This window comes from Anolis carolinensis, unplaced genomic scaffold, assembly GCF_035594765.1.
Source record: "Anolis carolinensis isolate JA03-04 unplaced genomic scaffold, rAnoCar3.1.pri scaffold_14, whole genome shotgun sequence".
Lineage (NCBI taxonomy): Eukaryota > Metazoa > Chordata > Lepidosauria > Squamata > Dactyloidae > Anolis > Anolis carolinensis.
The window spans coordinates 12,119,450-12,126,507 of NW_026943825.1; the positions used below are offsets into that span (position 1 = coordinate 12,119,450).

The 7,058-nt window shown below is 40.9% G+C and overlaps 1 protein-coding gene across 3 annotated transcripts in view; it reads left to right on the top strand.

The window, feature by feature from the left end:
* The first annotated feature begins 1,845 nt into the window (after positions 1 to 1,845).
* cdc42se1 (CDC42 small effector 1) overlaps positions 1,846 to 7,058 on the top strand; it is a 24,833-nt gene continuing 19,620 nt past the window's right edge. The window contains exon 1 of one of the 3 annotated variants that reach the window (XM_062965335.1): positions 1,846 to 2,047. The gene's annotated coding sequence lies outside the window, so the exon portion shown is untranslated. Of the gene's footprint in view, positions 2,048 to 2,460; positions 2,603 to 7,058 lie in introns of those variants that run through there. The other 2 variants (XM_062965333.1, XM_062965334.1) reach the window with 2 other exon arrangements.

Here is a 7,058-nt window from a genome sequence, read left to right on the forward strand (position 1 = left end):
ATCATCCAAAAATACATCACACAGTCCTAGACACTTGGGAAGTGTTCGACTTGTGATTTTGTGATATGAAATCCAGCATATCTATCTTGTTTGCTGTGTCATACAATAAAATAATAATAAGTAATTATATTATTATTATTATTATTAATAATAATAATAATAATAATAATAATAATAATAATATCCGGTGCCTAATAGTACCTCCATGGGCCACCAGGGGGCTCCATTCTGATCTGCAAGAAAAGTGCAAAAACGTCACTCGAAACTTTTCAAACAACCAAATAAACTTTTTAAATAACAGGAAGTGACCTTCGGACCGCTTCCTCTTTCTCGGCACAAAACGGCTCAGTTCCATTTTTATCGTGTATTCCTAAGAACCCCAGCAGCTCCCGGCCAGCATCGTAAATGGTGAAGTGTGCTGGGAGTTGCAATCCAACAACATCCATGACTCCCATTCTGACCAATGAACATGAGCCAACAGGGTGATGCGACAGCTAAAAAGGCCAATGCGATTCTAGGGATCAATAGGAATATAATATCTGTATCGAGGGAAGTCATAGTCCCACTGTATTCTGCAAAGGTCTGGGTGACCTTTTGGGCCTCCTTCCAACTTTATATACAGGTCTAGATGACCTTTGGGGTCCCCTTTCCAACATTAAAGTCTATGGCAATAGAATAAGCCACGTCTAGATGGCCTTTATGTTCCCCTTTCCAACTTTATAGAATGAGGCACGTCTAGATGACCTTTAGGTTCCCCTTTCCAACTTTGAAATCTATGAGGCATGTCTAGATGACCTTTGGGGTCCCCTTTCCAACTTTATAGACACAGAATGAGACACGTCTAGATGGCCTTTGAAGTCCCCTTTCCAACTTCAGAGCCTATGGCAATACAATAAGACCAGTCTAGATGACCTTCGGGGTCCCGTTTCAAACTTTGTAGAACAAGGTATGTCTAGATGGCCTTTGGGGTCCCCTTTCCAGCATTAAAGTCTATGGCAATAGAATAAGACCAGTCTAGGTGACCTTTGGGGTCCCCTTTCAAACTTTATAGAACGAGGGATGTCTAGATGACCTTTGGGGTCCCCTTGCCAGTTCCCCTTTCCAACTTCAGAGCCTATGGCAATAGAATGAGACACGTCTAGATGACCTTTGGGGTCCCCTTTCCAGCATTAAAGTCTATGGCAATAGAATAAGACCAGTCTAGATGGCCTTTGGGGTCCCCTTTCCAACATTAAAGTCTATGGCAATAGAATGAGACACATCTAGATGACCTTTGGGGCCCCCTTTCCAACATTAAAGTCTATGGCAATAAGCCACGTCTAGGTGGCCTTTGGGGTCCCCTTTCCAACTTTAGAATCTATGGCAATGGAATGAGGCAGGTCTAGGTGGCCTTTGGGGTCCCCTTTCCAACTTCAGAGTCTATGGCAATAGAATAAGACCAGTCTAGATGACCTTTGGGTTTCCTTTCTAACTTCAGAGTCTATGGCAATAGAATAAGACCAGTCTAGATGGCCTTTGGGTTTCCTTTCTAACTTCAGAGTCTATGGACACAGAATGAGGCATGTCTAGATGGCCTTTGGGGTCCCCTTTCCAACTTCAGAGTCTATGGCAATAGAATAAGACCAGTCTAGATGACCTTTGGGTTTCCTTTCTAACTTCAGAGTCTATGGACACAGAATGAGGCAAGTCTAGATGGCCTTTGGGTTCCCCTTTCCAACATTAAAGTCTATGGCAATGGGACGAGGTCAGTCTGGATGGCCTTAGTGGGGCCCTGGTGTGTGTGGCTGAGCGGTGCAATGCTGCCGGTGCCCAGAGTGCGTGCTGTGAGCACGATGTGTCTCTGAGCATTTCCTCCTTCTTGCTCTGAGCCGGAGAAAGGAGAAAGGAAGGAAGGGCCACACCTCGGGCCAGCCGGAGCCTGCAACCGAAAGGAAAGTTTTCGGCAGAATTTTAGGCCCCGAGAAGAAGAAGAAAAAAATCAGGAGGTGAAAAATTCAGATTTCTTTTCCGAAAAGACACAACATTCAGACTTCCCGGCTGTATCCAGGTAAACAGAGCCAGCCTTGGCAATTTTGCAACTTTTGAAAAGTTTTGTAGGCCTCGGCGAATGTCAGATTCCGATTTGCGGCTTCTTTTCTGTGCAAAAAAAAGTTTCCTTGTTTCTTTCCGAACAGAACAAATAAATATAATCATAGTCTAACCAATAGGTTGTCGAAGGCTTTCACGGCCTTCCTATATCATTATTACTTAATATATACATTATATTATTATATCATATATTGTGTTATATAAATATAATAATAGTCTAACCAATATGTTGTTGAAGGCTTTCACAGCCTTCCTATATCATTATTAGTTAATATATACATTTTTATTATATAAATTATTATATGTATAATATCATTATACATATTTTATATATACTATTGTTATATCATATATTATGTTATATAAATATAATAATAGTCTGACTAATATGTTGTCGATGGCTTTCATAGCCAGAATCACCAGTTTGCTATGAGTTTTCCGGGCTGTCTGGCCATGTTCCAGAAGCATTCTCTCCTGACGTTTCGCCCACATCTATGGCAGGCGACGTTGTGAGGTCTGTTGGTAACTAGGCCAGTGGGGTTTATATACTTGTAGAATGATATCTGTGTGCACGTTGCAACTGGCCAGCTTGGTTAGCATTGAATGGCCTTGCAGCTTCAAAGCCTGGCTGCTTCCTGCTTGGGGGGGGGGAATCCTTTGTTGGGAGGTGTGAGCTGGCTCTGATTGATTAAGAGATAGGCAGGAAGGCTGGAAGGATGGAAAGACAGAAGATGGATGCATAGATTAGAGTTAGATTGGATTGTATTGATTGATTGATTGATTGATGACTGACTGATTGATTGATTGATTGATTGATTAAGGGAGGGAGGGACATGATATAGATTAGATTGAGTTGAAGGATAGATGATAGAGAGAGAAATAAGGGAGGGCAGAGGGAAATGATAGATGGATGGGTGGATGGATGGATGGATGGATGGATGGATAGATGGATAGATGGATAGATAGATAGACAAAGATAGATTGATTGATAGACAGACAGATGGGCAGATAGATAGATAGATAGATACCTAGATAAATACCTAGATAAATACATACATATTGTAGATACATAGATATTGTCCATAGACAGATATTGTAGACACTGTAGCTATATAGATACATACCATATAGAAGTAGATAAATAGGTACTGTAGTTAGATACATAGATGGAGACATATAGATACATAGATATGTAGACAGACAGACAGACAGATAAATAGATGGACGGACAGATGGATAGATAGATACCGAGATAGATAGATAGATAGATAGATAGATAGATAGATAGATAGATAGAAAGATGGATGGATGGATAGACAGACAGACAGACAAATAGATGGACAGAGATGGATTAGATAGATGGATGGATGGATGGATGGATGGATGGATGGATGGATGGATGGATGGATGGAAGGATGGATGGATGGACGGACGGATAGACAGACAAATAGATGGAAGGATAGATAGATAGATAGATAGATAGATAGATAGATAGATAGATAGATAGATAGACAGACAGACAGACAGACAGACAGAGAGAGACAGATAGATAGACAGATAGACAGATAATAGATAGATAGATAGATAGATAGATAGATAGATAGATAGATAGATAGATAGATAGATAGACAGATAGAGATAGACAGATAGACAGACAGATAGACAGATAGACAGATAGACAGACAGACAGACAGACAGACAGACAGACAGACAGATAGATAGATAGATAGACAGACAGACAGACAGACAGATAGATAGATAGATCTATCGGATGGATGGATGGATGAACGGACAGACGGACGGAAGGATGGATGGATAGATAGATAGACAGACAGACAAATAGATGGACAGACAGAAAGATGGATGGATAGATAGATAGATAGATAGATAGATAGATAGATAGATAGATAGACAGACAGAATGATGGATGAAGATAGACAGACAGACAAATAGATGGACGGACAGATGGATGGATGGATAGATATGCAGGCAGACAGGCAGGCAAATAGTGTGTTGTCAAAGGCTTTCGTGGCTGAAATCGCTGGGTTGCTGTGAGTTTTCCGGGCTGTCTGGCCATGTTCCAGAAGCATTCTCTCCTGACGTTCCTCCCACATCTATGGCAGGCATCCTCAGAGGTTGTGAGGTCTGTTGGAAAACTAAACAAGTGGGATTTATATATCTGTGGAATAATGTCCAGGGTGGGAGAAAGAAAGGACTCTCATCTGTGTGAATGTTGCAACTGGCCATCTTGAGTAGCATTGAATAGTTTTGCAGCTTCAAAGCTTGTCTGCTTCCTGCCTGGGGGAATCCTTTGTTGGGAGGTGTGAGCTGGCCCTGATTGTTTCCTGCCTGGAATTCTACCATTTTCAGAGCGTTGTTCTTTATTTACTGTCCTGATTTTAGAGTTTTTAAAATGCTGATTTTCTTAGTGTGTCTGTGTCTCCTCCTCAGGCCTTCCTGTCTTTTCCAAGGCAGTCGGAAAGAAGGAAGGACACAGTTTGAAAAGGGAAAGGGATAGAACGTGGGAAACCACCAACGGACTGCAAAAAGGGAGGGGAGGGAAAAGTCTATGCAGCCACTGAGTCATAGCACTCGAAGTGGAACAAAACTGTATTAATTCTGCAGAGTAGATGCACCCAGGGAGTTGTATCCAATATCCACCCTCTTTATACTGTGCTATATACATACATACATATATATACATAATATACTTGTTGTTCTTTCCGGCTCCAAGGAAAACCCAAGGCCCATATGCATGTTTTTGAACTTCTGGGTTGGCAGAAGCTGGGGCTAACAGTGGGGGCTCTCTCCGCTCCCCCAATTCAAACTTGCAGCCTTTCGGTCCAGAAGTTGAGCAGCTCAGCGCTTTAACACGCTGCGCCATCAGGGGATATTATTTCCTAAAGGTTGTGAATATACAATATTTCTGATTTTTTTTTGTCTGTTGGAGGCAAGTATGAATGCTGCAATTAGGGGAAATGATTAGGATGTAATGGCCTTGCAGCTTTAAAGCCTGGCTGTTTCCTCCCTGAGTGAATTTTTTGTTGGGAGGTGTTAGCTGGCCCTGATTGTTTCCTATCTGGAATTCCCTTGTTTTCAGAGTGGTGTTGTTTGCAATATTTTATGTGCTTCTACTGTCTGTGGCCCTGAGAAAACAGAGGATTTTCCAGACTTTGATGATGGGAATACTTTGTTGGGAGGTGTTAGCTGGCCCTGATTGTTTCCTGTCTGGAATTCCCCTGTTTTCAGAGTGGTGTTCTTTGCGATATTTTATGTGCTTCTACTGTCTGTGGCCCTGATAAAACAGAGGATTTTCCAGACTTTGATGATGGGAATACTTTGTTGGGAGGTGTTAGCTGGCCCTGATTGTTTCCTATCTGGAATTCCCTTGTTTTCAGAGTGGTGTTGTTTGCGATATTTTATGTGCTTCTACTGTCTGTGGCCCTGATAAAACAGAGGATTTTCCAGACTTTGATGATGGGAATACTTTGTTGGGAGGTGTTAGCTGGCCCTGATTGTTTCCTGTGTGGAATTCCCCTGTTTTCAGAGTGGTGTTGTTTGTGATATTTTATGTGCTTCTACTGTCTGTGGCCCTGAGAAAACAGAGGATTTGCCAGACTTTGATGATGGGAATACTTTGTTGGGAGGTGTTAGCTGGCCCTGATTGTTTCCTGTCTGGAATTCCCTTGTTTTCAGAGTGGTGTTGTTTGCGATATTTTATGTGCTTCTACTGTCTGTGGCCCTGAGAAAACAGAGGATTTTCCAGACTTTGATGATGGGAATACTTTGTTGGGAGGTGTTAGCTGGCCCTGATTGATTCCTGTGTGGAATTCCCCTGTTTTCAGAGTGGTGTTCTTTATTTAGTGTTCTGATTTTAGAGATTGTATTGTTGTGTTTTATTATACCACAGTAATTGTTATATATTCTGATTTTAGTGTTTTTGAATACTTGGAGCCAGATTGTATTCATTTTCACGGTTCACAGCAACACAATAATAATAATATTAGTAATAGTAATAATAATGAGTTTGGTAATACACACTGCTTTACTCCCTTCTCAGCGTCCTTTCTGGAAGAATCCTTTCTTGGGAAGTGTTAGCTGGCCCTGATTGTTTCCTTTGTGGAATTCCCAATTTCCCTGCTTTCAGAGTGTTGCTCTTTATTTACTGTCCTGGTTTTAGAGATTATATTGTTCTGCATTATTCTATCCCAGTCATTATTTCATATTAAAGTAGAATCTCACTTATCCAACATTGGCTTATACAATGTTCTGGGTTATCTAACACAGTCTGGTATAGATAGATATGGAATGGTCTATTTAGGATGCATTAGCCGTAAGCAATTGGTGCAAGTGGCATCAAACTGGGTTAATTCCACAATGTAGACGCACCCAAAGGAGGAAATAGGACCAGAGGCCAGAAAGAAGACACCGTTGGGATTCAGTGACCCATATTTTAGGTTCAGTTACAATGGGGAGCCTGGATTGGGAGGATCTCTTTCAAGGCCTTTCTCCTTTTGAAACATTGCTCCGGAGAGGATGAAGGCTCCTTTTGTTCCAAAATTCAAAAATCTCCCAGTGACGCATTGCATTAGGAAACTCCACGTTGTGCTCATCAGGAAAAGGAACAACTTGTTTGCACAACAGCAAGGAAATCTATGCCTCTCTTTGGCAAGGAATATCAATAATAATAATAATAATAATAATAATAATAATAATCCTCTGCATTCCCATTTCTTTTGAAATGTCCCGGTTTCTCCCTTCACCTCCCACTGGTGCATTATCCACCTCTTAATAATAATAATAATAATAATAATAATAATAATAATAATAATAATAATCCTTTGCATTCCAATTTCTTATGAAATGTCCCGGTTTCTCCTTTCACCTCCCACTGGTGCATTATCCACCTCTCAATAATAATAGTAGTAATAATAATAATAATAATAATAATAATAATAATAATAATCTGC